The sequence below is a fragment of the Somniosus microcephalus genome, chromosome 8 (genome assembly GCF_052327205.1).
Source record: "Somniosus microcephalus isolate GS21.2 chromosome 8, FLI_Smic_1.0, whole genome shotgun sequence".
NCBI classification, from domain to species: Eukaryota; Metazoa; Chordata; class Chondrichthyes; order Squaliformes; family Somniosidae; genus Somniosus; species Somniosus microcephalus.
Window position 1 is genome coordinate 34,568,472 of NC_140994.1, and position 17,147 is coordinate 34,585,618.

At 48.3% G+C, this 17,147-nt stretch overlaps 1 protein-coding gene across 1 annotated transcript in view; it reads left to right on the forward strand.

The window, feature by feature from the left end:
• The window catches only part of LOC147113438 (guanylate cyclase 2G-like), a 42,281-nt gene that overhangs the window by 22,321 nt on the left and 2,813 nt on the right, over positions 1 to 17,147 (forward strand). The gene's annotated exons all lie outside the window — the stretch shown is intronic.

Here is a 17,147-nt window from a genome sequence, read left to right on the forward strand (position 1 = left end):
GGGTGGGTGGGTGGGTGGTGAGATAAGTTGTAAGTTCACCCTTCATTACAGAAATCAGGCATGGGCTATTTTAAACCCCGGACTCATCCCGTGCAGCTCCAACAACACTCAAGAAGCTCGACATCATCCAGGACTGTGATAAATCCATGTAGTGAGACAAGGACGCGAAGAGGCGATATCGTAGAATTAACATGAGTACTTTATTAACAAACAGAGTAACAAACATTTTGCCTGCATCCTGGCATTTCACCTTTTCTGACCTTGACAGGAAGCAAACCTCTGACCTTAACAGGAAGCAAACCTCTGACCTTAGCAGCAGCATTGGCTACAGCACCACCTGGTGGATAACCTTAATCATAACATCCCAGATTACTATATCGACAAAGCAGCCTGCTTGATTGGCACCCCATCCACCACCTTAAACATTCACTCCCTCCACCACCGGTGCACCCTGGCTGCAGTGTGTGCCATCTACAAGATGCACTGCAGCAACTCGCCAAGGCTTCTTCGGCAGCACCTCCCAAACCCGCGACTTCTACCACTGAGAAGGACAAGGGCAACAGGCGCATGGGAACACCACCACCTCCAAGTTTCCCAAGTCACACACCATCCTGACTTGGAAGTATATCGCCAATCCTTCATTGTCACTGGGTCAAAATCCTGGAATACCCTCCCTAACAGCACTGTGGGAGTACCTTCACCACATGGACTGCAGCGGTTCAAGAAAGCGGCTCACCACCACCTTCTCAAGGGCAAGTAGGGATGGGCAATAAATGCTGGCCTTGCCTGCGACGCCCAGATCCCATGAACGAATAAAAAAAAAAGTTGGCGGGAAGCAGGTAGGAAGGGGGCGAGTCCAGGGAAGGGGAGTCCGAAGCTTGCCTTGTGAGGCCTGGAGAAGCACTTCTGTTTCTCTTGACCCCACAAAGGAAAGAAAAACACTTACGTGTGTTGGCCTCTGCTGGGGCTGATCCCCTTTCTTTTCCGGGTTGGGCTGGCAGGGAAGCCACAGCAACTTCCCTGCTCAAGCCTGAGTTAAAATTGCAGCCAGGTCTTAATGACATCATCGGGGCTTGACATGCATATGTAAAGAAGGGGCAGGTTACAATCGGGGATGGTGGGGTCCATGCAGCTCCAGGGTGGGTAAGTAATTCGAGCCATTTTAACTGCCAGGTTATAAATCACCCCCATGTTTGCTATGTTGTTAATTATTTTCTCCAAAGCATACAGTAGAAATATTCCTCCCATCAGTTCTGATAAGGGGTCCCACAAAGAATGTATCTTTCCCTTCCAGATGCTGTCTGCTCTCTTTGATTCAAGTCAGAATCCGATTTCCAGCAATCATTTTTTTTCTTTTGATCGACTAAAATGGCCCCCTAATGAAAACTGACTGTGTGCTCGGCTACTGCAATGTGCCTGAATCTTGTAATATGACGTTTTACTCCTAATGCTCCACAAGCCACTGCTGCTTAAGAGTCAGCTTTCCGAACGCAATTGAAATCATGCTCAGTGATAAAAGGATTACACATAACTAGAGGCAAATATTCTGACACCTGGCCAATGTCAGATTTAATCAATTTTAAATGATTTTTGACTGTACATTCCCAGTACTTTATGGAGGTTGCGGCAGTTTTAATGAAAGAAAAAGGCTATTTGGGGTCGCTCAGCCGCAATATTAATTCAATCTCTACACCATCCTTGGTGCATCGAAAAACAGAAAGAAACCAGAATAATTATGACTATTTATGGACAGCTCCTCAGTGCCTGAAATTCAGCGGCAATTCTACCGGTTTACCGCCATAACTCTGGGGAAATGGCGCACATGACCATTTTCAGCCATTTACGCTTTTTCTCTGGGGGGGGGGGGGGGGGTTCCATCATTCTTCTGCCAGAGGTAAGGCAGCAGACTGGTGGAACCTCCGCAACATTTGAGGGCTAGTTTGTTGTTATACTGGGCCGCGTAAGCCAGAAGCTACCTGGTTTGACCCCTGTTCTTTGCCGGATTAACTGCAGTACATTTGGTCTCAGTTTCCCTGGGTTGATAAATGGGCAGGGACCCCACATCCAGCGGTCCTGTTGGAAAGTACACGTGTGTGTGTGGATGTCAGGTGAGCACAGGATCGAGCTCGAGACTGTCATTCCTCGCCCCATCGCCGCCCCCCTCCTCCCAACTCCCCGAATAGGCACAAAACTTTCACTGTCCAGGCTCACACATAAAACGTGGTCACTTGGTTTATGTGCTGGTGTCTGTCATACCTGAGTCCCTGTATGAATTACCACCTCGCAGTGAGGAAGGAGAAAATTGGGGATGGGGGGAGTAGGACTGAAGATGACCTTTGTATCACATTTGTGTGGTGAATGTACAAATATTTTGCTCCTTGTTGCTAAGGAATAATTTTAGTAAAGTGTTGATCTAGATGTATACTTCAATGGCTATTCTAATTATCATTAATGAAAGGAAGGGATTATTTCCAAAGCTTTATCTTTCAAATCCACTCTGCTGATTCAATCATTCCTAAGTTAGGTAGCATGTGGGGAAAGCTACAGCCTTGTGTTTCCTGATAATTAAGTCCTCTTACATTTTCAGTTAATATATGACATACTCTTGTATCATTCTGGTGCATCCTAAAATTGGGATGTAGTTTGTGATTAATGGAAGTCTTACTGCATTAATCAATTACTAGGCTGATTAAATGATGCATGCTTTATACTAGCAATACCATTTATGAAAAGAAAAAAAAGAAAGACTTGCATTTATATAGCGCCTTTCGCGACATTCCCAAAGCAGTTTACAGCCAATGAAGTACTGTTTGAAGTGTAGTCACTGTTGTAATGTAAGAAAAGCGGCACACAGCAAGCTCCCACAAACAGCAATGTGATAATGACCAGATAATCTGTTTTAGTGATGTTGATTGAGGGATAAATATTGGCCAGGACACCGGGGATAACTCCCCTGCTCTTCTTCAGAAATAGTGCCACAGGATCATTTACGTTCATCTGAGAGAGCAGATGAGACCTCGGTTTTAACGTCTCATCCAAAAGACGGCACCTCTGACAGTGCAGTGCTTCAGTGTCAGCCTCGATTTTTGCGCTCAAGCCTCTGGACCGGGACTTGAACCCACAACCTTCTGATTCAAAGGCGAGAGAGCTATCCACTGAGACACAGCTGACACTTATGCACAAAGTCAACCTAAATATGTCTGTTAGATGCAAGCCAATCTCCCTATGGCACGAATTATTTACCAAGCTATACACTGACTATATACGTGTATAAAGCAAATCAAAGTATTCGTTTATATTTGACCACGATAAATAGATATAGTAATTGATCTTTGGAGAATCCACTGCTATATTACAGTCAACTCCTGCTAATCCGTGCTGCCTGTAGTTAGATTCTACTGTTTAACAGATATTGCCAATTAGGAAAAATCAATGGCATTCATAATACCTTTTTACACTCTGTATATAGCTCTCAGGATGAACTGGCAGGGACAGATTATGGTCACAGTGTTAGCAGTGTATATATAAAGAATGGTCTAGAGTTAAAGCCTCAAGAGTCTTCAGGGCACAGGGGAGGTGGCATCAGTGATGTCTTATTGTGTGTCATTAGAATAGAACATGGCTCTTGCTCACAGGATAGACACTTTGCATGAGAAAGTAAAAGGATGGGAATAAAGACAGACAGCATTTTACGCCACATGCAATGAAAGACTAAAAATTCTGGCCTCATACCAATTCACTAATTAGTCAATCTAATAATTCAAAGTCAATCAATTAGTAAAACTATACAAAAGCAAAATACTGCGGATGCTGGAAATCTGAAATAAAACAGAAAATGCTGGAAATACTCAGCAGGTCAGGCAGCATCCGTGGAGAGAGAAACAGAGTTAGCGTTTCAGGTTGATGACCTTTCGTCAGAACTGGAAAAAGTTAGAGATGTAACAAGTTTTAAGTAAGTACAGAGGCAGGGAAAGCGGGGACAAGAGGAAAGAATAAAAGGAAAGGTCTGTGATAGGGTGGAAGGCAGGCGAGATTAAGTGACAAAGAGGTTGATAGTGCAAGGCAAAAGGAGATGGTAATGGAAGTAAAGAAACAAAAGATAGGTCTAGAGGAGATGTAAATGGAAAGATCAGAATCATCAGCAACAGCTGCCATCCAAAAAAATGGGGGCAGAAGTTATGATCTGAAATTGTTGAACTCCGTGTTGAGTCCAGAAGGCTGCAAAGTGCCCACTAGAAAGATGAGGTGCTGTTCCTTGAGCTTGCGTTGAATTTCATTGGAACAGTGTAGGATGCTGAGGTCAGAGAGGTCAGAGTGGGAGTAAGGCGGAGAATTAAAATGGCAGGTGAGTAGAACTATACTGTGTCTATATTATCAGTACAGGTAGACTACCCTTTATCCGGACTTCCGAAAACCGAAACCCTCTAAAAACCGAAGGTTTTTTCGTTCAGCGTAAGTCGTGCGTACGAACGAAAAAACCTTCGGTTTTTAGAGGGTTCCGGTTTCGGAAGTTCGGATAAAGGGTAAGTCGTGCGCACGACCCCCCGCCGACCCCCCCCCCCGCGGACCCCGCCGGCCCCGACAACCGCCGACCCCCCCCGCGGACCCCGCCGGCCCCGACAACCGCCGACCCCGACCCCCCCGCGGACCCCGCCGGTCCCGACAACCGCCGACCCCGCCAGCCCCGACAACCGCCGACCCCCCCGCCGGCCCCGACCCCCGCCGACCCCGACTGACTTACGCTGAGCGTCAGCGTAAGTCGTGCGCACGACACCCCCGCCGACCCCCCCCGCGGACCCCCGCCGACCCACCTTCCGAAATCCGAAATTCTCCTTTATCCGAAACTCGGCTGGTCCCGAGGTTTTCGGATAAAGGATAGTCTACCTGTATAAAGTGTTGCAACATTTTCTCGAATTAACCAGCATCACTAAAACAGATTATCTGTTCAGAGAAGAGATAGTTCAGGTACAAACTAGGCATATTCCTTTGAAGGGAAAAGGTAGAGCATCCAAAGCTAATGTGCCCTGGATGACAAAGGAAATAAAAGTTAAAATAAAACAGAAAAAGAAGGCCTATGACAAATGTTAGCAGCAAGATTTGTTCATAACCAGGAAGATTATGGAAAGTACAGGAGGGAATTGAAAAAGCAAAGAGAGGTTACGAGAAAAGATTGGCAGGCAACATTAAATTGAGCCCTAAAACATTTTATAAACGTAAAGGGGGAGAAATTCGGTATCGCCCCGTTTGGGGCGCAATTATCGGCCGGGTGCAAAGTTTAGCGCCTGGCATTAATTATCGCCTCCGACTGCAAACTTGGCTTCTATCGCCCCGGAGGTGGTTGGAGCGCTAAATCAGGCGCTACACACCTCTCTTAAAGTGCTAACGCCGAGGAGCGCTGGCGAAGCTCGTGTGATGTCAGTTAGCAATGGAACACAGGCACATTGGCGCCGGCCAGTTCTTAAAGGGGAGCGTCGATCTTGCTCTCCATCCACACCCTGCTCATTGCAGCCTTGAATCTCGGCCTGGAGAGACCTGTACATCAAATCTGCTGGAAAGAACAATGGAGAGCCCCAGGAAAGAGCTCAGCATGCAGCCCCCATACTCTCTACTAAATCAATGCAAGGAAGGTCAAATTGAAATGCACCTGCAAAGTGCTGCTTAGTACCCAAAACTCCTTCACACACCTCTCCAGAAGTCTCCCTCTCCCTCTCTCAGAATGCATGGTGCAAAAGTGTCACCGACAAAAAAAGGCAGGAAGCGGTCGCCTTTAAATAGTGCTTCCCCAATCCCTTCCCGACTGCAAAACGTTCCCCTCAACCTGTCGTTGCTAGCGGCAGGCAGAAAGGCAGGGGGCGCCACTCAATATCCGGTCCGGAGTGCTACCGGGGTGTTGCATGCTCAACTGACGTCACAATCTGCGGGTGCAGGAGATCGTGGCGGTAGTGTTTAGCGCTGCCGCAAAATGTCTGGTCAATTTCGCGAGCGGCGCAAACATCAGCACGCCCAGGCGCTAGTTGCTTTGCGCCCCTTTAGCACCCTCTTAGTGCACTAACGGGAGGCACAATGCAACCGAATTTTTCCCCCATAAAGTGTAAGTGGTTCGCTGGAGAAAAAGTTGGGCCTGTTACGGACCCAAAGGGAAATCTTCATGTCGAGGCAGAGGACATGGCTAAAGTATTAAATGAGCACTTTGCATCTGTCTTCACAAAGGAAGCGGGTGATGTGAAGGTTACTGTAAGAGCCATGAAAGCTTAAGAAAATACTTTAAAATAGTGGTTAAATGGCACAATACAGTTAATTTACCTGACCGACTTATTGTATTAAGAAACCCCCTATTTTCTTGCTCCAGTAGTATAGTCCGAGACACCCCCTTCATTCTTGCCACAATGGTACAGTCCCTAAGCCACACATGGCGTGCAGCCATTTTACAGTTAAAACTGCACGTGGCTGAAGGAGGCAGAAGTTGTGAGGTTTGGAGCAATACAGTTTTTGACCGTGTTCGTTTATACGTGTTTGCTTTGTAATTCCGTTTGTTAAGTGTTATAGTAAACAGTTTAAAAGACAAAGCTACGTTTGGGAATGTTTTATTTCGACACGCGTCTACTCGTTGTTAAAAGCCCCACAGCTCAGTGGCTGCCTGTTTGGAAACTAAGAAGCGCCACTACATTAGTCAAAAACTTGCTCCCTAAGAAGGAAAGGACGGAATCGTCGGCGAACGTATACATGAATGGTCACGGAGCCAGACGACAATATAAGAAAGCAAAGGTACAGTGACTGTTACTTGCTTTGTTCATTCTATTGAGAAGCTAAATAAGAGCTGCGGGTAAAATGGCCGAGGCCTTACGGAGCCAGGAGCTTCCATCAGCCAGAAGGATTGCTGGCCAAAAGAGGGAAATAAAGCTCACCCCAAAGGCAATGGAAGAGAAGTTACATAGAAGCATAGGTGCAAGGAAGGCTAAATTAGCTCAGATAACTGGAAAAATGAAGATAATTGATCGTCTCATGGAAGATAATGCTAATATTAAGAAAGCTGAAGACATAATGTATTACGATTTCTCCAAGCTGCATGAAGAATTTAATGTACTCAATGAAGATGTATTAGCACTTCTGTCTGAAGAAGAGGGAAACGCTGATCAGCACAACTGGTTTGATCTTAAATCAACCAGCATTAAGGACTATATCAAGGCCACGGAACAGTGGATGTTAAAGATTCATCAAGATGCTGATACAGCAGAGAAAGATAAAGTTGACGATGAAGTCGGACCAGACGATAGCATTTCAGAGACTTCCGCCAGACTGAGCAAAAATCGAAAAGAAGGTAGCTCTGTTTCTGGACGCAGGTCAGTCGCTTCTACCACAAGCTCGTCGCGACGCATGAGAGCGGAGGTTGAACGGGCGGCGTTGATGGCGTGCGCAGCATCTTTAGCGGAGAAGCAAGCTCTTGAACGGCAAGAGGCCCAACTGCAGGCCCAAGTGCGGGCCCAACAGGCCCAGGTGCAGGCAAAGAAAGAACAGCTGGAGATAAAAACAGCTATCGCGGTCTCAGACGCCAGGTCGAGTGCGTACGAAGATTATGAAGGCTCACGGGACGGCGGGAGCGAATACTGCCAGTCAATGTTGTCACATAGAGTTGGATCCAGGGCACCTTCAAGAGTTACAAGAGAGTCCGAAGGCAATCCCCTGGCATTACAGCGTGGAAGAGTGGCCTCTCCACTAACAGGAGCACGTGATGCTACCCCAGACGTCAGACGGTCTAGACTAGACCCTGCTGATGACCACCAGAGGCCTGAAGACACAGGGAGAAGCCTATACCGAGTGATGCAACGTCAGAACGAAATTACAGAGATGCTTGTAAAACAACAGAATCTGTTTCGACTCCCTCAGAGACATACCAGTGTTCCAAGGCGACCCACTCAAGTATAAGCCCTTCATCAGATCCTTTGAACAAGCCATTGACTCCAAAACAGAGAGCAGCAGTGACAAGTTGTACTACCTGGGACAGTACACCAGTGGTAAACCACAAGACCTGGTCAGAAGCTGTGAACACATGAGACCGGACCGGGGATACATAGAAGCCAGGAAGTTGCTGCAGGAGCACTATGGTAACGAGCTGAAGATAGCCACTGCATATATTGAAAAGGCTACCAAGTGGCCACAGATCAGATCGGAGGACGGAGAGGCATTGAACGCATATGTTCTTTTCCTCATAGGATGTCGCAACACCATGGAGAATGTTGAATTCATGGAAGAGATGGACAATCCTACGACTATGAGAATCATCATCTCTAAGCTTCCTTACAGGAATAGAGAACAATGGAGAAGAACAGCCTTTGAGATAATGGAGAGACGGAAAAGTAGAGCCAGGTTTGCAGACTTAGTGAATTTCATAGACAAACAGGCTAAAATTGCTAGGGACCCATTGTTTGGAAACATCCAGGATGTCAGCCCGACCACCGATGGAAGAGTGAAAGCCAAGCCTGTTGAATCAAAGACTCTCAGGAAAGGTGGTCCCAGGGGAAGCAGCTTTGCAACTATCGTCACTCAGGCCGAGGAAGAAAGGCCCCAGAACTCATCTCCCAAAAGGAGCAGCACAGTGACGTCTGCTAATGCCTTTCAGAAGCCATGCTTATTCTGCCAGAAGAATCATACATTGGATTTCTGCAGCGACATCAAAGCACAGCCACATAAGGACAGAATCGAATTCCTGAAGTACAACGGCCTATGTTTTGGATGTCTCTCTCAGGGGCACCTGAGTAGAAACTGTAAGTAAAGAACAACATGCAGACAGTGCACTCGGAAACATCCCAGTCTGCTGCATATCCATAAAGAAGAACAAGTCTCTAAGAAGAGTGACGAAAACAATACCGACGAGAAGATTGTTTCAAGTGCTCTGGTGTCGCTAGAACCAGAGACTTGTGGATTCACTGGGGCCGGTGACAGTGATTGTATTCTTGCCATCGTACCAGTAAAGATCAAGTCTAAGAGGAGTGAGAAGGTTGTGGAGACTTACGCCTTCATGGATCCAGGTAGTTCAGCAACGTTCTGCACAGAATCACTCATGCGACAGCTGAACGTTAGAGGCAGAAGAACAGAAATCCTATTACGCACCATGGGTCATGAGAAGTCAATGCAAAGTTATATCCTGTCAGACTTAGAAGTGTGTGGACTTGAAGAGAAGGACTTCATAGACCTGCCTAATGTTTTCACACAGAGGGAGATTCCTGTTAGAATAGGGAACTTAGCCCTGCAGAAGGATGTGGATAGATGGCCTTACCTAGAAAAGGTGCGTCTCCCATACATTGAAGCAGAAATTGGCCTATTAATTGGAACCAATGCCTACAAAACTATGGAGCCATGGCAGGTGATAAACAGCAAGGATGACGGACCCTACGCCGTCAGGACAGCCCTTGGATGGGTAGTCAATGGACCGGTAAGGAGAGATGATGGCAACAAGTCGAACAAGGAGGAACGACAAAATGTCACAGTTAATCGCATCTCTATCGCAAGCATTGAAGAGCTGTTGATACAGCAGTTCAACGCAGACTTCTCAGAACGCAGCTGTGAGGAAAAGACAGAGATGTCACAAGAAGACCATCAGTTCATGGATTTGATGACAAGGTCTACACAGTCCATTGATGGCCACTATCACATTGGTTTGCCACTGAGAAGACAGACTGCGAAGATGCCGAACAATCGCTGCATAGCAGAGCAACGCGCCATCAGTCTAAAGAGAAAGCTGAACAAGAACCCCGACTTTCACGAAGACTACAAAGGCTTCATGAGAAACATCATAGCGAAAGGCTATGCTGTAAAAGTGCCCGAGGAACAGTTGAACAGAGACGATGGAAGGGTCTGGTACATTCCTCATCACGGTGTGTATCACCCAAAGAAGAAAAAGATCCGTGTAGTGTTTGACTGCGCCGCCTCATTCAGAGGAACTTCACTGAATGACCAGCTGTTTCAAGGTCCTGATCTTAGTAATACCCTCATTGGCGTCTTGACTAGGTTTAGACAAGAGCTCGTTGCCATGATGGCAGACATAGAATCAATGTTCTACCAAGTCAGAATCCCTGATGAAGATGCTGATCTTCTGCGTTTCCTTTGGTGGCCAGATGGCGACGTTAGTCAAGCGATGGTGGAATGTAGAATGGCCGTGCACTTGTTCGGAGCCACATCATCTCCCAGCTGTGCAAGCTACGCTCTCAGAAAAACTGCAGAAGATGGCAAAGGCAAAGCACCATCAGAGGCCGTGGAGACAATCTTCAGAAACTTTTATGTTGATGACTGTCTGTCTGAAGTCCGTGTCAACAGAAGACGATGCCATCGCACTGTCAAGAGACCTTAGAACTCTGTGTTCGAATGGAGGATTCCATCTGACTAAGTGGATAAGCAACAGCAGAGCAGTTCTAGCTTCTATCCCAGAAAAGGAAAGAGCCACTGAAGTCAAAGATCTGGACCTGAGCCACGATGTCCTTCCTATCGAGAGAGCTCTTGGTGTACAATGGCGCATCGAGTCAGACACGTTCAACTTCAGGATAATGGTGAACGAAAGACCATCCACAAGACGAGGGATTCTCTCCATGGTCAGTTCCATCTACGACCCTCTTGGATTCCTGGCACCACTCATTCTGCCGGTGAAGCTGATGCTACGAGAGCTGTGTAGAGACAAGAGAGGATGGGATGAAGATATCCCAGAAGGTCAAGCTCAGAGATGGCACAGATGGTTGACAGATTTGCAACAACTTTCTAGCTTCAACGTCAGTAGATGCATCAAGCCCGCGAGTTTTGGAGTTACAAAGACGGCTCAACTACATCATTTCTCGGACGCCAGTGAGGACGGCTATGGCACGGCTACTTACCTCTTGCTGACAAATCAACAGGGCCAGAAACATTGTGCCTTCCTCATGGGGAAATCCAGGGTGGCTCCGCTGAAGCAGGTCACCATCCCGAGACTGGAATTGACGGCAGCGGTTGTTGCAGTTAAAGTTGACCAGGTGATGCGGAAAGAGTTACAGCTCCCATTAGAAGAATCTGTCTTCTGGACGGATAGCACAACGGTGCTGAAGTATATAGAGAATGAGAAGATACGCTTCAAGACCTTCGTAGCAAACAGAATCTCATCCATTAGAGAAGCTACACAACCATCTCAATGGAGGTATGTAAACACCTCATTAAACCCAGCAGATCAAGCCTCACGGGGATTGAAGGCTGAAAACTTCATGAGGAGTGAAACTTGGATACAAGGCCCAAGTTATCTGCTGGAAACAGAGAGATCATGGCCAGAAAGACCAGATATGCCAAGTCAGAGTGCTGAAGACGACGTCGAAGTCAAGAGATCAGTCACAGTAAATCTCATAAATACGAAAGAGAACTTTGACACAGTGAACAAGCTTGTTAACCATTTCTCAGGATGGCACCAGTTGAGGAAAGCAGTTGCATGGTTTCTAAGGTTGAAAGAGTTGCTGCTACACCTGAGCGGTAAGAGAAAAGAGTACCGAGCCACTATCAGTCAGTCTGAAAGTAACCCTGATAAGCAGAGAATGCTTCTACAGCAGTATACGCATCAGCACAAGACCACATTGGGCAAGAATTCATTGACCGTGGAGGATTTGGTCAAGGCTGAGAAGGAGATAGTTTGCTTCAGTCAAAGACAAAGATACCCAGAAGAAATCGAAGCTCTACAGCGAAATACTCCAATCAATAAAGGTAGTCATATCTACAAGCTGGACCCTACACTGCAAGATGGAGTACTGAGGGTGGGAGGGAGACTAAACAAATCTGCTATGCCAGAGGAGGCCAAGCATCCTGCTATCCTTTCTAAGGACCTCCGGGTTGCTACTCTCATTCTTCAGCATATACACCAGAGTATTGGACACAGTGGGAGGAATCACGTGCTTGCGAAGCTAAGACAAAGATACTGGATTCCAGGAGCTAACTCCGTAATAAGAAAAATACTTTCTGAATGCATTGTTTGCAGATGGTTACACGCTAGAGCTGGGGAGCAGAAAATGGCAGACCATGCCAGACTCCAGAGGCGACGATCGTCGCGTTTGTTTGCAAACCAAGACCAGTACCCTGGAAAGACCGATCACAAAGCTCTGCCTGCTACAAGAAGCAGCGTGAAAGGTTCCTGAACGAAAAAAGTGGACACTTATATTGTAAATATGTTGAACTCATTAGTTTATGACTCTTAAATGTTTGAGTAATTGATATGCTTCATGTGCCTAGTCAATTAGGGGCCGGAATGTAAGAGCCATGAAAGCTTAAGAAAATACTTTAAAATAGTGGTTAAATGGCATAATACAGTTAATTTACCTGACCGACTTATTGTATTAAGAAACCCCCTATTTTCTTGCTCCAGTAGTATAGTCCGAGACACCCCTTCATTCTTGCCACAATGGTACAGTCCCTAAGCCACACATGGTGTGCAGCCATTTTACAGTTAAAACTGCACGTGGCTGAAGGAGGCAGAAGTTGTGAGGTTTGGAGCAATACAGTTTTTGACCGTGTTCGTTTATACGTGTTTGCTTTGTAATTCCGTTTGTTAAGTGTTATAGTAAACAGTTTAAAAGACAAAGCTACGTTTGGGAACGTTTTATTTCGACACGCGTCTACTCGTTGTTAAAAGCCCCACAGTTCAGTGGCTGCCTGTTTGGAAACTAAGAAGCGCCACTACAGTTACACTGAAAGAGGAGAGGCAAGTTATGGACAGGATAGTAATAGATAAAGAAGACGTCCTAAAACGATTAGCATTACTGCAAGTCGGTAAGTCACCTGGTCCAGATGGAATGCATCCTAGGTTGTTGAAAGAAACAAAGATAGAAATAGCAGAGACGGTGGTCACACTCTTTCAATCCTCATTGGATGCAGGCGTAGTGCCAGATGACTGGAGGGTTGCTAATGTTATACCACTATTCAAGAAAGGGGAGCGGGATAAACCAGGAAACTATAGGCCAGTTAGCCTGACATCAGTGGTGAGGAAGTTATTGGAAACCATTATCAGAGATAAAATAAACTTTCATTTGGAAAGGCATAGGTTAATCGAGGAGAGCCAGCATGGATTTGTTCAAGGTAAATCATGTCTGACTAACTTGAATGAATTCTTTGATGAGGTAACAGAGGAGGTTGATCAAGGTAGTGCAGTAGATGTTGCATATATGGGCCTAGAAATTCAGTATAGCCACGTTTGGGGCGCTACAGCATGGCGTTTGCTAACTTTTGCGCCCGGCGCAACTTAACGCCACCTTCGCCGATATTCAGTTGCATCGTCCCAAGAGGTTGATGCTGCGCTAAAGCAGGCGATGCACGACTATCATTAGATGCTAAGCCAGCGATCCGGGGCGCAAACACCGAAGGCGGGTGCAGCGCAGGTGCGGCAAGTTGCTCATTGAGGGCAGACAGTCAGGCGCCGGTCAGCACTTAAAGGGGGAGGGTGGAATTGTTTGGCTGCCACGCCCGGCACACTGCAGCCCTAAGGCAAGGCCTGAACACTGCTTTGGAACTGCTCCACGCCCAGGAGAATGGAGAAGGCCAGGGAGAGAGCACAGCGCTTCGGCGAGGGTGACCTGAGGCTGCTGGTTGGCGCAGTGGACCACAGGCGCCATATCCTCTTCCCTGAGGGTGGCAGGAGGCCACTGCCCGCCGAATATCAGAAAGCATGTAGGGAGGTGGCAAACAGGGTCACGTGACGTCCAACAGCGTGGTTGGCAGGACACCAACCCAATGCCGGAAAAAATTCAACGACCCCACTCGGGTTGTCAGGGTGAGTACCCTTTCCAGCATCCTCCTCATCCCTGCATGTGCACCTCACTTTATGGCCAAAGGGGCCTGAAAGCCCTAATGGCCAGCCCTCATCCAGCAGCTATGGGACTGTCATGAAAAGCACTTGCACATTCAGGACTTTAGACACTGTCAGGGCTATTTGATCATGGGAGGCAGTGCAGGCGAGATCAGGGCTTGACACTGTCAGGGCTATTCAACCATGGGAGGCAGTGCAGGCGAGATCAGGGCTTGACACTGTCAGGGCTATTCAACCATGGGAGGCAGTGCGGGCAAGGTCAGGGCTTGGCAATGTCAGGGCTATTCGACCATGGGAGGCAGTGCAGGCGAGATCAGGGCTTGGCACTGTACTTAGAGGCCGTCCTTTCTGTTATGCGCCAGCTTGCCCTGCAAGAGAAGACAGCGACCGACCAGGGGAGGCCGTCCTGACCTGAAACAGCTGAGCGACCTCGAGCAGCGAGTGGAGCGGATCATGGCAGGCCGGCTGAGTGGCCCCGTCGCCACTGGAGATGCTGACCCTGTTCTGGGCACCAATGGTAAGGTCATCACCTTTTTGACCTCTCTCTTTCCACTTGCGCCTCACACCAGCATCCTTTGCCACTATCGAACCAATGCAGTGCACAGCAGCACTCATGCCTCCCTCGCTGCCGCCCTGTCCTCACTCTAAAGCAACTCTTGTGCCTCCCTGCTTTCAGATGGTGACTCGCCAGGTGAGGAGGCGGCCCCTCAAGCTGGCACTGTGTCCGAGTCAGACATAGAAGAGGAGGAAGAGGAAGCTGGCCCATCAGGGACACCCTCAGCCGAGGCAGCCCATGGCCATGATGGTGACACGTCTTCCCTGGAGGGGAGCAGGGGGGAAGGGTCGGAGGAGGGTGAAGCTCCGGGGACCAGCGGGCTGCAGCAACGTGGGAGGGGTGGGGAAGCTCAGCGGCCTTCTCCCCAGAGGGTGAGTGCGGCCTCCAGTCCTGCTACGGTGAGCGCAGAGGAGGTGCGGCTCCTAGCGGAAATTGGCACCCAGGCTGAGCGCAGGCACATTGAGCTCATGGCTGCAGTGGCAAGGATGCCTGACTCCATAGAGTCACTGGCAAGGAGTGTGCAGGAATTCGGGACATCACAGGCCATGAGTCTGCAACAATTCAGTGCAGCACAGGCCAGGAGTCTGCAGGACTTTGCGGCAGCACAGGCTAGGAGTCAGCAGGACTTCGCTGCATCACAGGCGGCTTCTAGCCAAGTGCTCAGTTGTGCCGTGCATTCACTGGCTGGTGTCATGCAGACACAGACCAGGGCCACACGGGCACTAACTGCTGTCACCCTCGCTGGATCGGCCAGGCATCGCCGGGGCACTCGCCATGCCGCAGCAGCCCAGCAGTCTGTGCTTCAGCAGATTGCTGCGCATGCTGCAGTGCTGGCCCGTGCAAGTGCCAATGTATCAGCTGACCAGCCTGTGATCTGTCAGGTTGGCAGCATTCCTGCAACCAACACTGTCACTCCTCCATTGCAGCTGCCACCAGCCGTTGGACAGACTGATTTGGAGCAGTCAGCAGCCGGCCCCTCCAGGCCCAGAGCTGGTCCAGGCCGACCCCCAAGGGCATCTGCCGTCTCACCATCTGACCCTCAGCAGCTTTCCCCCAGCCTTGCTGCAGCCAATGGGGTCCCATTGAGGAGGAGCTGCAGGGCGGGTAGGGGCCAGTCACGGAAGCGAGACGGATCACCCTCACAGGGGAAAAAGTAGAAGGTGTGGCCAAATGTTTTGTTTTATTTATAAAGGCCGAGACTGCTGTATTTGTTTTAGATATAAAGGCCGAGACTGGTATATTTCTTTTATATTTAAAGGCCGAGACTGGTATATTTGTTTTATATTTAAAGGCCGAGACTGGTGTATTTCTTTTATATATAAAGCCCGAGACTGGTGTATTTGTGTTTTTGGGAGGGGGGTTTCTCTCCATTAGTTTGTCATGTGGGAAGGGCACAGAGGTATCACAGTAAAACATTTTCTTAAATCGCACTGTCCATATTTTCTTTTGGAAGTCCTGGTTGCCCTGCTCGGCTGAGGGCTTGTGGAGCAGCTACGTTCGTCTTCTGCCATTGGCACAAGCCATTCCCTGAGAGGGGGCCTAGAACCGAGTTGCAATAAGCCGCCGACAGGTGGCCCTTGCACTTTCTGCCTCCCTCCCATGCTGGTCCTCCTCCTCCTCCTCCTCCTCTGGTGGTCCTCCAATGTCTGCTGGCAGTGGCTGAGTCCTGAATACTGCATACAGTTTTGGTGTCCATACTTAAGAAAAGACATACTTGCTCTCGAGTCAGTACAAACAAGGTTCACTTGGTTAATCCCGGGGATGAGGGGGTGGTCATATGAGGAGAGGTTGAGTAGATTGGGACTCTACTCATTGGAGTTCAGAAGAATGAGAGGCGATCTTATTGAAGCATATAAGATTGTGAAGGGGCTTGATCGGGTGGGTGCGGTGAGGATGTTCCCAATGATGGGTGAAACTAGAACTAGGGGGCATAATCTTAGAATAAGGGGCTGCTCTTTCAAAACTGAGATGAGGAGAAACTTCTTCACTCAGAGGGTGGTAGGTTTGTGGAATTTGCTGCCCCAGAAAGCTGTGGGAGCTACATCATTAAATAAATTTAAAACAGAAATAGATAGTTTCCTAGAAGTAAAGGGAATTAAGGGTTACGGGGAGCGGGCAGGAAATTGGACATGAGTCTTGGTTCGGAATGGTCATGGCCCTGTGGGTAGTGGAGCGGGCCCAGGGGCCGTGTAGCCTGGTTCTGCTCCTACTTCTTGTGTTCTAATTCTGTGTTAGATTTCAGGAGATGGTTTTATTCCTGTTCCTGGCTGGGGTGGAGATCGCCTTTACAGAAGGTAAGTACTGTAGAAAATATAGGGTCAGAGTGATCTCCTGGACGAGTTTCGACCGCCTAGATGGGTCGGAGAGAAATTTCCCAGATTTTTTCTCCCAAATTGACTATTGGGTTTTATATCTGGTTTTTCGCCTCTCCCGGGAGATCACATGGGTTCGGGTGGGATGGACAGTGATAGAAGATTTGAGGTTAGGATCAGATCAGCCATGATCTTATTGAATGGTGGAGCAGGCTCGAGGGGCCAATTGGCCTACTCCTGCTCCTATTTCTTATGTTCTTATGGATAGCCAGGTTGTGCAGCATGCAGCACACGACAACAAAATGGGAGACTCGCTCAGGCGAGTACTGTAGGGCTCCCCCGGAATGATCCAGACATTGGAACCGTTGCTTCAGCACGCCGATTGTTTGCTCAATGATGTTCCTGGTTGCTTGATGGCTGTCATTGTATCGCTCTTCAGCAGGGGCGCTGGGCGCACGGAGCGGGGTCATCAGCCAGGTGC